The sequence below is a fragment of the Moschus berezovskii genome, chromosome 21 (genome assembly GCF_049115385.1).
Source record: "Moschus berezovskii isolate FMDL1 chromosome 21, NW_MosBer_1.0, whole genome shotgun sequence".
Lineage (NCBI taxonomy): Eukaryota > Metazoa > Chordata > Mammalia > Artiodactyla > Moschidae > Moschus > Moschus berezovskii.
Window position 1 is genome coordinate 53911284 of NC_142480.1, and position 17414 is coordinate 53928697.

The following is a 17414-nucleotide window of genomic DNA, read 5'->3' on the forward strand; positions in this document are numbered from 1 at the left end:
CATGTTCAGCACTGGACCAGTGACTTTACTGCTCTCATGACCCAAAGTCCTTGGATCCAAGAGGGGCTAAGAGCAAATTTAGAAGTTCTGACTGCCCCCCCCGTAGTTCAGTTCATATACTTTTTAAAATATTTTTTTTTGATGTGGGCCATTTAAAAAGTCTTTATTGAACTTGTTACAATACTGTTTCTGTTTTATGTTATGGTTTTTTGACTGCAAGGCATGCGGGATCTCAGCCTCCTGACCAGGGTTTGAAGCCACATCCCCTGCATTGGAAGGTGACATCCTAACCACTCGACCACCTAGGAAGTCCCCATATTTTTAAATAGACTTTATTTTTTAGAGCAGTTTTAGTTTGCAGCACAGCTGAGAGGAAGGTACAGAGGCTTGCCATAAACTTCTGTCCCCCATGGATGCATAGCTTCACTTTGATCAACGTCCCCCGTCAGAATGGTGCATTTGTTACAATTGATGAACCTACTTTGACATGTCACAATCACTCCAAGTCTGTAGTTTACATTAGGGCTCACTGTTGCTGTTGTATATCCGATGGGTTTGGACACCTGTATAATGACTGGATCTACCATTGTAGTATCACACAGACTAGTTTCACTGCCCTAAAAGTCCTCTGTGCTCTAACTTTCATCCCCCATAACCCCTGACAACCACTGATCTCTTTATTGTCTCCATAGCTGTCTTCTCCAGGATGTCACATAGCTGGAATCATGTCGTATGTATCCTTTACAGATAGGTTTCTTTCACTTAGTAAAGTACATTTAAGTTTCCTCCACAGTTTTCATGGCATGATAGCTTATTTCTTTTAGTACTGGATTATACTCCATTGTCTGGATGTACCACAGTTTATTTATCTAGTCACCTGCTGAAGCACATCTGGGTTGCTTCCAAGTTTTGGCAATTATGAATAAAAGCTGCTACTATAAACATCCATGTGCAGGTTTTTGTGTGGACATGTTTTTTAACTCCTTTGGATAAATACCAAGGAGTAGATGCTAGCTTTTGGCACTTTCTCCTGCTTCTATGAACTTGAAAACAACAAATATGTATACATGTTTTATTAAAAGGGCTTATTCAAATTGCCCACATATAAATTAAAGTCTCTTTTAGTTGCATATGTTTTCTGTATTAACTTGGATGATATTAGCTCCTGGGGTAGATTAAAACTGATTTTTTTCATCGGATTTACAATAAAATAAAAATTTACAATAAAAATATATTTCTTAGTTCCCAGTCCAAATTAGCTGGAACGCTTTCCATTTGGCTATTCAGGGTCCTGGTTCCTTCTATCACCACCAGGTGCCCAGAGTTCTTTCCATTCAGCTGATGGCCTGGGGGAGGGATTATGTGGAAGTCAAGTGTGTCTGAATCACCTTAACCTGCAGGAGACATCACTTCTGCACACATCTCCTTGGTAAGAACTGGTCCTGTCTAGGTACTGGGAAATGTAGTGTTTCCTGGGCAGCCATTTCCCGCTCAAACTCTGCACTCTAGAGGAAGATCACGCATCTTTCATGGTTACCCAATTATCTACCACAGGTATATGTGTGTGCATGCATGCGTGCTCAGTTGTGTCTGACTCTTTGTGATCCTGTGGACTGTAGCCACCAGTCTCCTCTGTCCATGGGATTCTCCAGGCAAGAATACTGGAGTAGGTTGCCATTTCCTCCTCCAGGGAATCTTTCCGACCCAGGGATCAAACCCAAGTCTCTTGCATCTTCTGCATTGGCAGGTGGTTCTTTACCACTGTGACACCTGGGAAGCCCACTCACAATTCAAATATATGATTTTGGATTCTGGAAAAATGCAATGTTTAATTTCATCAGTCACTTTCCAACTAGCAATGAATGGCAAAAAAAAGAGGTTATTTGGAGTTAAGGAGAAGTTTGGGGCAGGGGGTAGGGAGGGCTTCCCAGCTGGTGCCAGTGGTAAATAATCTGTCTGCCAATTCAGGAGATGCAAGATGTGGGTTTGATCCCTGGCATGGGAAGATACCCTGGAGGAGGAAATGGCAAACCACTCCAATATTCTTGCCTGAAAAACTCCACAGAGGAGCCTGGTGGGCTACAGTCCATGGGGTCACAAGAAGTTGGACACGACTGAGCATGCATGTGTAATGAGACGGTATAGAGATTCAGATCCGTCATACTGGAGCTTCCTGCTTGAACTTACTCAAGCCATTGATTGACAGATGTAACATCCCCTGAGCAGAGTGGTCAGAGAGTAGAAGGGTATCTGCTTGTCAGCAAATTCTTTAGATGGGTAAAAAGCTTCCATGGATTACAAAGACTGTCAATGTCATGTGTATTTCCAAGTGTTAGTCACTCAGTTGTGTCTGACTTTTTGCGACCCTGTGAACTATAGCCCACCAAGGCTCCTCTGTCCGTGGAATTTTCCAGGCAAGAATACTGGAGTGGGTAGCCATTCCCACCTCCAGAGGGATCTTCCCAACCCAGGGATCGAACCCAGGTCTCCTGCATTGCAGGCAGATTCTTTGCTGTCTGAGTATTTCCAAAATTATTAGTAAAACTAAACACCGCTTTGTGTAAGAAGTAGCTATACCTCTAAAACACTGCTGTTGGCATTTCTAATGGGTTCAGCTATTTGGAGAACAAAATAGTATCATATCTTAAAGTTGAAAACATGGACATCTTATGACCCGGCAATTCCATCAGTGCTATCGATAAGGATTTATTTTCCAGTCAACAATCCCAGATAACGCAACAGTGAAAACAACTGCATGTAAAAATAACTCCTAGTGGCTTTATTTTTTGACAAGATGACATCTGAAGAGCAGGAAAAAATTGACCAAGTTCTTATGAGAGAGAAATCGATTATTTTGGAATGCCACTGTCAGCAGGGGAAAATGCACTTTGGCAGCAAGTTTCTAAATGATGGAGATCGTCATGCTGTTTGTCTCACAGACTTCTCAGGGCAAGACTGAGAATTAGAATTTGACTAGGTAAAAAATATCTGTGCAGAGAAGAATCAATGAATTACATCAGGTAGTTCATATGAGTAGATGGGCAAATATATGAGATGGAATCATAAATTTTACAGTAACATTTTAACTCATTAAAAAAAATTAACAGAAGTATTGATTCAGGGAGAAGGGAAATGTTACAGGATTTCTCAGTTGTAGAAGTGGAGATTTAGAGATAATAATTTGCTTTGCAGACTGATTATTCAAGTAACATGATTGGAGCATGATCATGATCACCCTAGTGATATACGTAGTAAATTTTCTTTTGCATGGTCACTTAATTGAGGACCTCAGCTCTTCAGAAGTGTGTGCTAGAAATATAAAATGTACATAATTGGGGAGAGACATGGATGGACCTAGAGACTGTCACACAGAGTGAAGAAAGTTAGAAAGAGAAAAATAAATATCATATATTTAATGCATATATGTGAAATCTAGAATGACGGTACAAGTGAACCTGTTTGTAAAACAGCTAGAGAGCCACAGATGTAGAGAACAAATAAGTATGGACACCAAGGAGGGAAAAGATGAAGAGGGATGAATTGGGAGAATGGGATTGTCATATGTATATATATACTACCATGTATAAAATAGATAACTAATGAGAACCTGCTGTATAGCACAGTGAACTCTACTCAATGTTCTGTGGTGACCTAAATGGGGAGGAAATCCAAAGAAGAGGGATAAATGTATACTTGCAGCTGATTCACTTTGCTGTACAGCAGAAACTAACACAATATTGTAAAGTAACTAGAGTCCATAAAAATTAATTAAAAAATAAAATGTATATAAAATAGAATAGATCTCAGAGCAGAAAACCATGTCACAGACTTCATGGGCTTAAAGTTCATACATTGTACTCAGAGTAGTTTCCTCACAATACTGCTTGAATTTTTCTAATTTAACTTTGTGTTTGTGTCTGAAAGATCTGACTGGCTGTTTCCTCCTTTGAATAGCATTGTTTAAGAGGAACACATTAGAGGTGTAGGGATGTGTGTGTGTGTGTGTGTGTGTGTGTGTACACATCTAAAACATGGTTCTTAACGGGGTAATTTTGCTTCTCCTTCTACCAGGCAAAGTGAAGTATAGTGGATTTACAATATGAAGTTAGTTCAGGTTTGCGTGCATGCTAAGTTGCTTCCATCGTGTCCAACTCTGTGTGACACTATGGACTGCAGCCCACCAGACTCCTCTGTCCATGGGATTCTCCAGGCAAGAATGCTGGAGTGGGTTGCCATTTCCTCCTCCAGTAGTCCAAGTGTACAGCATAGTAATTCAGTTATTTTTTTCACATTATATTCCATTATAGGTTATTACAAGTTATTAACCATGATTCTCTGTGCTGTACTGTAAATCCTGGTTGCTCCTCAGTTTTATGTATAGTAGTTTGTACCTGTTAATACCATACTCCTAATTTATCCTGCTCGCTTCCTTTCCCTTTTTGTAACCAAAAGTTTGTTTTTTATGTCTGTGAATCTGTTTCTATTTTGTATATAGGTTCATTTGTATTATCTTTTAACTTAAAAAATGTTTTCTCTGCCTACCAGAACAAGGAATTTCTGTTTTATGTTTTATACAACAGTATAGTTCAATTTGCCTGTTACTCCAGGTGTTTCTTGACTTCCTAGTTTTGCATTCCAGTCCCCTATAATGAAAAGGACATCTTTTTTGGGTGTTAGTTCTAAAAGGTCTTGTAGGTCTTCATAGTTACTCCAGATGTTTCTTGACTTCCTACTTTTGCATTCCAGTCCCCTATAATGAAAAGGACATCTTTTTTGGGTGTTAGTTCTAAAAGGTCTTGTAGGTCTTCATAGAACCGATTAACTTCGGCTTCTTCAGCATTACTGGTTGGGGCATAGGCCTGGATGGAATGAAGCAGGGCAAAGGCTAATAGAGTTTTGTCAAGAGAACACACTGGTCGTAGCAAACACCCTCTTCCAACAACACAAGAGAAGACTCTACACATGGACATCACCAGATGGTCAACACTGAAATCAGATTGATTATATTCTTTGCAGCCAAAGATGGATAAGCTGTATACAGTTAGCGAAAACAAGACCAGGAGCTGACTGTGGCTCATATCATGAACTCCTTATTGCCAAATTCAGACTTAAATTGAAGAAAGTAGGGAAAACCACTAGACCATTCAGATATGACCTCAATCAAATCCCTTATGATTATACAGTGGAAGTGAGAAATAGATTTAAGGGACTAGATCTGATTGATAGAGTGCCTGATGAACTCTGGACGGAGGTTCGTGACATTGTAAAGGAGACAGGGACCAAGACCATCCCCATGGAAAAGAAATACAAAAGAGCAAAATGGCTGTCTGAGGAGGCCTTACAAATAGCTGTGAAAAGAAGAGAGGCGAAAAGCAAAGGAGAAAAGGAAAGATATAAGCATCTGAATGCAGAGTTCCAAAGAATAGCAAGGAGAGATAAGAAAGCCTTCCTCAGCGATCAATGCAAAGAAATAGAGGAAAACAACAGAATAGGAAAAACAAGAGATCTCTTCAAGAAAATTAGAGATTCCAAGGGAACATTTCATGCAAAGATGGGCTCGATAAAGGACAGAAATGGTATGGACCTAACAGAAGCAGAAGATATTAAGAAGAGGTGGCAGGAATACACAGAAGAACTATACAAAAAAGATCTTCATGACCAAGATAGTCATGATAACATGATCACTGACCTAGAGCCAGACATCTTGGAATGTGAAGTCAAGTGGGCCTTAGAAAGCATCACTACGAACAAAGCTAGTGGAGGTGATGGAATTCCAGTTGAGCTATTTCAAATCTTGAAAGATGATGCTGTGAAAGTGCTGCACTCAATATGCCAGCAGATTTGGAAAACTCAGCAGTGGCCACAGGACTGGAAGAGGTCAGTCTTCATTCCAATCCCAAAGAAAGGCAATGCCAAAGAATGCTCAAACTACCGCACAATTGCACTCATCTCACACGCTAGTAAAGTCATGCTCAAAATTCTCCAAGCCAGGCTTCAGCAGTATGTAAACCGTGAACTCCCAGATGTTCAAGCAGGTTTTAGAAAAGGCAGAGGCACCAGAGATCAAATCGCCAACATCCGATGGATCATGGAGAAAGCAAGAGAGTTCCAGAAAAACATCTATTTCTGCTTCATTGACTATGCCAAAGCCTTTGACTGTGTGGATCACAATAAACTATGGAACATTCTGAAAGAGATGGGAATCCCAGACCACCTGACCTGCCTCTTGAGAAACCTGTATGCAGGTCAGGAAGCAACAGTTAGAACTGGACATGGAACAACAGACTGGTTCCAAATAGGAAGAGGTGTACGTCAAGGTTGTATATTGTCACCTTGCTTATTTAACTTATATGCAGAGTACCTCATGAGGAACGCTGGGCTGGAAGAAGCACAAGCTGGAATCAAGATTGCTGGGAGAAATATCAATAACCTCAGATATGCAGATGACACTACCCTTATGGCAGAAAGTGAAGAGGAACTAAAAAGCCTCTTGATGAAAGTGAAAGAGGAGAGTGAAAAGGTTGGCTTGAAGCTCAACATTCAGAAAACAAAGATCATGGCATCTGGTCCCATCACTTCATGGGAAATAGATGGAAAAACAGTGGAAACAGTGTCAGACTTTATTTTTCTGGGCTCCAAAATCACTGCAGATGCTGATTGCAGCCATGAAATTAAAAGACGCTTGCTCCTTGGAAGGAAAGTTATGACCAACCTGGATGGTATGTTGAAAAGCAGAGACATTACTTTGCCAACCAAGGTCCGTCTAGTCAAGGCAATGGTTTTTCCCGTGGTCATGTATGGATGTGAGAGTTGGACTGTGAAGAAGGCTGATCGCCGAAGAATCGATGCTTTTGAACTGTGGTATTGGAGAAGACTCTTGAGAGTCCCTTATACTGCAAGGAGATCCAACCAGTCCATTCTAAGGGAGATCAATCCTGGATGTTCGTTGGAGGGACTGATGCTAAAGCTGAAACTGCAATACTTTGGCCACCTCATGCGACGAGTTGACTCACTGGAAAAGACTCTGATGCTGGGAAAGGTTGGGGGCGGGAGGAGAAGGGGATGACGGAGAATGAGATGGCTGGATGGCATCACCGACTCTGTGGACATGAGTTTGAGTGTACTCTGGGAGTTGGTGATGGACAGGGAGGCCTGGCGTGCTGTGATTCATGGGGTCGCGGAGAGTCGGACACGACTGAGCGACTGAACTGAACTGAACTGAGGTCTTCATAGAACCGTTCAACTTCGGCTTCTTCAGCGTTACTGGTTTGGGCACAGGCCTGGATTACTGTAATATTGAATGGTTTGCCTTGGAAATGAACAGAAATCCTTCTGTCGTTTTTAAGATTGCATCCAAGTACTGCATTTCGGACTCTTTTGTTGACCATGATGGCTACTCCATTTCTTCTAAGGGATTCCTGCCCACAGTAGTATATATATTAGTCATCTGAGTTAAATTCACCCATTCTAGTCCATTAGGGCAAAGGCTAATAGAGTTTTGTCAAGAGAATGCACTGGTCATAGCAAACACCCTCTTCCAACAACACAAGAGAAGACTCTACACATCGACATCACCAGATGGTCAACACCGAAATCAGATTGATTATATTCTTTGCAGCCAAAGATGGAGAAGCTGTATACAGTTAGCAAAAACAAGACCAGGAGCTGATTGTGGCTCATATCATGAACTCCTTATTGCCAAATTCAGACTTAAATTGAAGAAAGTAGGGAAAACCACTAGACCATTCAGATATGAGCTAAATCAAATCCCTTATGATTATACAGTGGAAGTGAGAAATAGATTTAAGGGACTAGATCTGATTGATAGAGTGCCTGATGAACTCTGGACGGAGGTTCGTGACATTGTAAAGGAGACAGGGACCAAGACCATCCCCATGGAAAAGAAATGCAAAAAAGCAAAATGGCTGTCTGAGGAGGCCTTACAAATAGCTGTGAAAAGAAGAGAAGTGAAAAGCAAAGGAGAAAAGGAAAGATATAAGCATCTGAATGCAGAGTTCCAAAGAATAGCAAGGAGAGATAAGAAAGCCTTCCTCAGCGATCAATGCAAAGAAATAGAGGAAAACAACAGAATAGGAAAAACAAGAGATCTCTTCAAGAAAATTAGAGATATCAAGGGAACATTTCATGCAAAGATGGGCTCGATAAAGGACAGAAATGGTATGGACCTAACAGAAGCAGAAGATATTAAGAAGAGGTGGCAAGAATACACAGAAGAACTGTACGAAAAAGATCTTCACGACCAAGATAGTCATGATAACATGATCACTGACCTAGAGCCAGACATCTTGGAATGTGGAGTCAAGTGGGCCTTAGAGAGCATCACTACGAACAAAGCTAGTGGAGGTGATGGAATTCCAGTTGAGCTATTTCAAATCTTGAAAGATGATGCTGTGAAAGTGCTGCACTCAATATGCCAGCAAATCTGGAAAACTCAGCAGTGGCCACAGGACTGGAAAAGGTTGGTCTTCATTCCAATCCCAAAGAAAGGCAATGCCAAAGAATGCTCAAACTACCGCACAATTGCACTCATCTCACACGCTAGTAAATTCATGCTCAAAATTCTCCAAGCCAGGCTTCAGCAATATGTGAACCGTGAACTCCCAGATGTTCAAGCAGGTTTTAGAAAAGGCAGAGGCACCAGAGATCAAATTGCCAACATCCACTGGATCATGGAGAAAGCAGGAGAGTTCCAGAAGAGCATCTATTTCTGCTTCATTGACTATGCCAAAGCCTTTGACTGTGTGGATCACAATAAACTGTGGAACATTCTGAAAGAGATGGGAATCCCAGACCACCTGACCTGCCTCTTGAGAAACCTGAATGCAGGTCAGGAAGCAACAGTCAGAACTGGACATGGAACAACAGACTGCTTCCAAATAGGAAGAATGTGTCAAGGCTGTATATTGTCACCTTGCTTATTTAACTTATATGCAGAGTACATCATGAGGAACGCTGGGCTGGAAGAAGCACAAGCTGGAATCAAGATTGCTGGGAGAAATATCAATAACCTCAGATATGCAGATGACACTACCCTTATGGCAGAAAGTGAAGAGGAACTCAAAAGCCTCTTGATGAAAGTGAAAGAGGAGAGTGAAAAGGTTGGCTTGAAGCTCAACATTCAGAAAACAAAGATCATGGCATCTGGTCCCATCACTTCATGGGAAATAGATGGAAAAACAGTGGAAACAGTGTCAGACTTTATTTTTTGGGCTCCAAAATCACTGCAGATGCTGATTGCAGCCATGAAATCAAAAGACGCTTACTCCTTGGAAGGAAAGTTATGACCAACCTAGATAGTATATTAAAAAGCAGAGACATTACTTTGCCAACCAAGGTCCGTCTAGTCAAGGCTATGGTTTTTCCTGTGGTCATGTATGGATGTGAGAGTTGGACTGTGAAGAAAGCTGATCGCTGAAGAATTGATGCTTTTGAACTGTGGTATTGGAGAAGACTCTTGAGAGTCCCTTGTACCGCAAGAGATCCAACCAGTCCATTCTAAGAGAGATCGATCCTGGAAGGACTGATGCTAAAGCTGAAACTGCAATACTTTGGCCACCTCATGCGACGAGTTGACTCACTGGAAAAGACTCTGATGCTGGGAAAGGTTGGTGGTGGGAGGAGAAGGGGACGACGGAGAATGAGATGGCTGGATGGCATCACCGACTCTGTGGACATGAGTTTGAGTGAACTCCAGGAGTTGGTGATGGACCGGGAGGCCTGGCGTGCTGTGATTCATGGGGTCGCGGAGAGTTGGACATGACTGAGTGACTGAACTGAACTGATAGTTCAATTTAACTTTAAAATTTATATATAGTCTCTAAACCAAATACATATTATAGGACAAAAATTATTTATTAGAAAAAATATTTGTTGGCTTATCTTGTTCTCTAATATAATTAAAGTTAATTAAACATGGTTGGGTATAAGTGAAAAATAGTTTTGTAATATTATTAAATATTTTGTTAATAAACTTAATAATACAATGTTTGAAAATACACTGATCTAATACGAAATATTTTTACTCAAAATAACTTCTTTATTATACATCATACAAAATTATAAAATTATTTGAAAAAATCCTAAGAGAACTTTTAAGAAATGTATTTTTGTGAAAAGGCTTAGTATATTAAAACAAAAATTTAGCAAACTTATCTAAACAATTTTTAAGGTCTTTCCAGTTTTGAGTGTCTATAATCTATGTTTATTCCATTTATCAGTTTATTATACAAGTAAATTAAGTTACTTATTCTTTCAATATTTGTCGACTCTCTAACATTGTAGTATTATTATTTGCACAACAATGGATCCCTTATTTGGTAATGATAATGTATACTCTTTATGGATACATTTTAATTTTTATCTATTTAATTCCAGTTAGACTATAAGTCTTTCAAGAAAAAACTGTATATGAGAATTCTTCACTTTCTTTGGGGAATTAGTTAAAAGGAATATATCAATCCTGCTGCTTTGAAATGTCTTGTTGCAAAAACTCTAAAATTGTATTACTCTTTAGATTCCACATATGAGTGATATCATATAGTCTTTGTCTTTCTCTGTCTGATTTACCTCAGTAAGAATACTATTCTCCAGGTCCATCCATATTGCTGAAAATGACAGTTATATTCTGTTTTATGGCTGAGTAATATTCCATTGTATATATATATACATTGCAACTTCTTAAGTTAATCATGTGTTGATGCCAAGACATGGGAACAACCCAAGTGCCCAGTTTTTGATTGGATTGCTTTTGTTTTTTGATATTGAATTGTATGAGCTATTTGTGTATTTTGGAGAGATTTTTGATTGTCCTGACTGGGAAGAAAAGGAGAATTGTTATTGGCATTCGAAGACAGAGGCCAGGGATGTTGATAAAAATACTAAAGTACACAAGACAGCCCCTACCCAACTGAAGAATTATCAGGCACAAAATATCAGTAGTTCTTCTCTAGAAGCAGCAGAAGAACATCAGAAGGATACGTGTGGCTGCTTACAACCTAACAGCAAGGTAGGAGGCAGAAAATGATACAGACAGACACATGAGTTTCAAAAAATTAAATATGCAAAAGCATGTCAGGGTGACATGGCTTAGCATGGAGGCAAAGAACTCAATGCATGCCAATAAACTTCTGAGGCTGTCTCTGTATCAGTGCGCTGAGTGGCAATAGCTGTTCAAATGATGTTAATGTATTCAGTTTGATAAAATATGTGGGTGATCTTTATTACCTGCGGTTAAGCCATGGTTTTTCCTGTGGTCATGTATGGATGTGAGAGTTGGACTGTGAAGAAAGCTGATCGCCGAAGAACTGATGCTTTTGAACTGTGGTGTTGGAGAAGACTCTTGGGAGTCCCTTGGACTGCAAGGAGATCCAACCAGTCCATTCTAAAGGAGATCAGTCCTGGGTGTTCATTGGAAGGACTGATGTTAAAGCTGAAACTGCAATACTTTGGCCACCTCATGCGACGAGTTGACTCACTGGAAAAGACTCTGATGCTGGGAAAGGTTGGGGGCGGGAGGAGAAGAGATGGCTGGATGGCATCACCGACTCTGTGGACATGAGTTTGAGTGTACTCCGGGAGTTGGTGATGGACAGGGAGGCCTGGCGTTCTGTGATTCATGGGGTCGCGGAGAGTCGGACACAACTGAGTGACTGAACTGAACTGGACTGAACTGAAGCCAGAATGCAGATGGCAGAGACTGACATCAGTGATAAACAAATACTTCTGAACAAGGCCTGGAGCTAAGGGATTGTTACCCAGTGTACTGGAGACAGAATTTATGTGAGAAAGGACATGCATTCAAACATCTTAGCCCGCCAGTGTGTGACCTTGGACAAATTTTAAATCTTCTGACTCTCTGCAGGGGATTATCAGATCTACCATGCTGAGTGCTATGAAGATTAAATAAAAATATTTGTGTAAAGATCCTGAGGCATAGAAAGCACTTAATACATAAGAATTTTTACTATAGAAATGACAAAGAAATCATTCATTCATAATGTTAATAATAAGTAAATACTACCTAGACATATTAGAAAGCAGACACATCACTTTGCTAATGAAGATCTGTATAATCAAAGCTATGGTTTTTCCAGTAGTCATGTACGGATGTGAGAGTTGGATCATAAAGAAAGCTGAGCATTGAAGAACAGATGCTTTTGAACTGTGGTACTAGAGAAGACTCTTGAGAGTCCCTTGGACTTCAGGGAGATTAAATCAGTCAATCCTAAAGGAAATCAACCCTGAATATTCATTGGAAGGACTGATGCTGAAGCTGAAACTCCAATACTTTGGCCACCTAATGCGAAGAACTGACTCCTTGGAAAAGACCCTGATGCTGGGAAAGATTAAGGGCAGGAGGAGAAGGGGGTGACAGAGGAGAGATGGTTGGTTGGCATCACGAACTCAATGGACATGAATTTGAGCAAACTCGGGGAGATAGTAGAGGACAGAGGAGGCTGGTGTGCTGTAGTCCATTGGGTCACAGAGACTTGGACACAACATAGCAATTGGACAGCAGCAAAATCTATATTTATGATGTATTTATATAATAACAATACATGAGGAACAATTTTTATAGATAATCTGATGTCTTGAGGTCTACCATTTCAGTATCTTGGCGTTTGGCAAGTAAAAGGTGATCAGCACAATGCTGGCGACCTGAACTCTATGACCAGCCATTCCTAGACAGCAGAGATAGTGAAGGACAGGGAAGCTGCAGTCCGTGGGGTCGCAAAGAGTCAGACACGACTGAGCGACTAAACAACAACAGCCATCTCGGTGTTGGAGGGAGACTCAGTCTTGTCTATTCTGGCTCCCACCTGCTGGGAAAGCAAGAAATCCTGCAGCATCTGCACGTGGAATTAAACCACTTCCATCAGAAAGAACCCACATCAGAGAGACAGTCACATACCCAAGGCATGGTTAAGGGCATCAGTGACCATCTCTCTCTCCTTTAACTCCTGGACCTCTTATAGCTTCATCTTCAGACAGAACTAGGTTAGTATCCCAGCTTCAGGGTTTACTACCTTTGGGGCCTTGTTACCTTGGTGAAAAAACTGTAGAGAAGCAAGTTACTTTATCTCTTTAAGCCTCAATTTCTTCACTTGTAAAATGGGATAGTAATAATTCCTATTTTTCAGGGTTATTGTGTAACAAACACTATTAAATAAAAATTAAATACATGCATTCAATACATATAAAATATTACAGATAAAATCATGTCCACGAAACATTTAGCTCAAGGTTTGCATATAATAAGAATTCTATGAATGTTGAATGTTCTGCTCTTTTCATTATTACCAACCTTGGGATAGCTTTGGACGAAGATCTTATTGGATATTACCCTGATGATCTGGGTCCTAAGTTGGCACTGCTCTCAAGGGGTAATTCTTCTATTGGACTTCCAATAGTTAGCTTTTAAAATTTGCAAAAAAAAAAAAAAAAATTCAACTTTGAAATTCCTTTTCAATAAGGAATAGCAACTTTTTCCTTTTTAAAAAAGTTCAAACATTATAATTAGTCAGAATTACTGTATTAAAGACACTGATAATTCAAGACATTATCAATAAATAGAAATTACAAACTTGTTGAAATTACAAACTCATTTTAGTTGAGATTACAAACTCTTGTTGAAATTACAAACACATTTTATATCCTTTTTATACTTTCACATTGGTGAAAGGAACATGTCTTGGTTTATCCTGAGTTATTTCAAGTATTTTGAGTTACTGTTTTTTATTTTATTGTCTGTTTATTCTAAAATAAACAGGTAGGTCCTCACCTGCTTGAGCGGTGTCCCTTGTGGGAATGGTCTAGCCTTACTCCTGAGACATGACTTTTGAACAGTGTGTACTATGTAGAAGACTGGACTTGTCTCAATTGGGATAAACTTTCATTTTTTGCTGTCTGAGCACATAAAGGTGAGACAGTAGCAAAAGCAGAGTTGTAGGTAGCAATACTCTAAATATTGATTTGTTTTGGGGCTTAGACCTGGACCAGCTTCTCTATTAATGTCAACTTGTTAAGTGAGTTCATCCTGGCTGCTGGTTTTGAATACCATTAGCATGCTGCTTTGAATGCAGAGTTCCAAAGAATACCAAGGAGAGATAAGAAAGCCTTCCTCAGTGATCAATGCAAAGAAATAGAGGAAGACAACAGAATAGGAAAGACTAGAGATCTCTTCAAGAAAATTAGAGATAACAAGGGAACATTTTATGCAAAGATGGGCTCAATAAAGGACAGAAATGGTAGGGACCTAACAGAAGCAGAAGATATTAGGAAGAGGTGGCAAGAATACACAGAACTGCACAAAAAAGATCTTCACGACCCAGAAAATCATGATGGTGTGATTACTCACCTAGAGCTAGATATCCTGGAATGTGAAGTCAAGTGGGCCTTAGGAAGCATCACTATGAACAAAGTTAGTGGAGGTGATGGAATTCCAGTTGAGCTATTTCAAATCCTGAAAGATGATGCTGTGAAAATGCTGCACTCAGTATGCCAGCAAATTTGGAAAATTCAGCAGTGGCCACAGGACTGGAAAAGGGCAGTCTTCATTCCAATCCCAAAGAAAGGAAATGCCAAAGAATGCTCAAACTACCGCACAATTGCACTCATCTCACATGCTAGTAAAGTAATGCTTAAAATTCTCCAAACCAGGTTTGGAGAAACATGAACTTCCAGATGTTCAAGCTGGTTTTAGAAAAGGCAGAGGAACCAGAGATCAAATTGCCAACATCCTCTGGATCATCGAAAAAGCAAGAGAGTTCCAGAAAAACATCTATTTCTACTTTATTGACTATGCAAAAGCCTTTGACTGTGTGGATCACAATAAACTGTGGAACATTCTGAAAGAGATGGGCATACCAGACCACCTGACATGCCTCCTGAGAAATCTGTATGCAGGTCAGGAAGCAACAGTTAGAACTGGACATGGAACAACAGACTGGTTCCAAATAGGAAGAGGAGTACGTCAAGGTTGTATATTGTCACCCTGCTTATTTAACTTATATGCAGAGTACATCATGAGGAACACTGTGCTGGAAGAAGCACAAGCTGGAATCAAGATTGCTAGGAGAAATATCAATAACCTCAGATATGCAGATGACACAACCATTATGGTAGAAAGTGAAGAAAAACTAAAGAGCCTCTTGATGAAAGTGAAAGAGGAGAGTGAAAAATTTGCCTTAAAGCTCAACATTCAGAAAACTAAGATCACGGCATCCGGTCCCATCACTTCATGGGAAATAGATGGGGAAACAGTGGAAACAGGGCTGACTTTCTTTTCTGGGCTCCAAAATCACTGTGGATGCTGATTGCAGCCATGAAATTAAAAGATGCTTATTCCTTGGAAGGAAAGTATGACCAACCTAGACAGCATATTAAAAAACAGAGACGTTACTTTGCTAACAAAGGTCTGTCTAGTCAAGGCTATGGTTTTTCCCATGGTCATGTATGGATATGAGAGTTGGACTATAAAGAAAGCTGAGCGCTGAAGAATTGATGCTTTTGAACTGTGGTGTTGGAGAAGACTCTTGAGAGTCCCTTGGACTGCAAGGAGATCCAACCAGTCCATTCTAAAGGAGATCAGTCCTGGGTGTTCATTGGAAGGACTGATGCTAAAGCTGAAACTCCAATACTTTGGCCATCTCATGCGAAGAGTTGACTTATTGGAAAAGACCCTGATGCTGGGAAAGATTGAGGGAAGGAGGAGAAGGGGACGACAGAGGATAAGATGGTTGGATGGCATCACCGACTCAATGGACATGGGTTTGGGTGAACTCCGGGAGTTGTTGGACAGGGAGGCCTGGCGTGCTGCGGTTCATGGGGTTGCAAAGAGTCGGACATGACTGAGTGACTGAACTGAACTGAACTGAACTGAACTGAACTGAACTGAGCATGCTGATGACCGTCTTTATATCTACAGGCCAAATCTCATGCCTGAGGTCATTTTCACCCATTGAACTGCCTACTTGACATCTCCATGACTGTCTAATTGGAAATCTAAACTTCACACATGCAGAACCATACTCCTGATTCCAGACCATGACCTTCACCATGCCTATGCCTCTCTAGCTCAGTATCGGCCCCACTCCAGTAATGAATTGTCTGGTCTTTGTTTCCATTCCTGGGACTCTAAACCCTTGGAATCTTCCAGGTGATAAGACAGTCTTTGTTAATCATGGTGGGCCTCTTAGACCACACCTGTTTTTATGCTAATGAGATGTCTTAGGACAAGGGCTGGTCATGCCAGGATGACAGCTATGTGATTTGAGGGTTGGGGCCTTGAGCCATCTGATATCAGTCCAACCTCTGAAGATGGGGGAGCTGGAGAGTAAATTTAATTCTGTAGCCTAGGATTCAATCCATCATGCATATATAATGAAGCCCCCTTAAATACTCTGGGCACTAGGGCATGGGTGAGCTTCCTGATTTGTGATATACATTGATGTGCCAGGAGGGTGACACATCCCGAAAACATGGAAACTTCACCTTTGGGCTCCTCTCAGACCTCACCTAGTATGTCCCTTCATTTGGCTGGCCTTAATTTGTATCCTATATTATAAAATTGCAAGTAAAATGTTTTCCTGAGATCTATGAGTTGTTCTAGCAAATTGTTAAACCTGAAAGGAAATGGGACCCCAAATAGGCAGCCAGTTGGTTAGGTGACCTGAGAACCCTGGAGCTTGTGGAGGACCATGCTGTAAACCTGTGAGGTTTGAACTAACTCCAGGCAGTTAGCCCGAGCTCATCCACTTCTTCCCATCTCTACTGCCCCCTCCTCAGTCTCAGCCACCATCACTTAAACCTGAACAACCAGGATGGTCTTTTCATTGGCCCTCCTCCTTCTACCCTTGTCCCTACAGTCTGCTCTTTATTTTCCTCCATTCTGTAATCAGAGTGATCTTACAGAAATGGAAATCACTTAATGACATGATACTGAAAAATGCTCCTACAGTTTCCCCTCACACCTAGAATAAACTTAAAATTTCTTCCCAGGGTCTACAAGGTCCCACACAGACTTGCACTTGTGTGTTTATTTAACCTCAATTCCCATTATTCCCCAATGGCTCAGTGGTAAAGAATCTGCCAGCAATTTAGGAGATGCAAGAGATTTGGGTTCCATGCCGGGGTCAGGAAGATCCCCTGGAGCAGGGCATGACAACCCACTCCAGTGTTCTTGCCTTGAGAATCTAATGGCCAGAGGAGCCTGGTGGGCTACAGTCTATGGGGTCACACAGAGTCAGACACGACTCAGCATGCACACATGCCCTTTATTCACTGTGCATCAGGCACACTGGCTTCCTTTCTGATCCTTTACCACAGTGATACTCAATCTAATTGCACTTTAAAATCACCTGAAGCACTGAAAAAATACCAAGCATTAGAGTGAA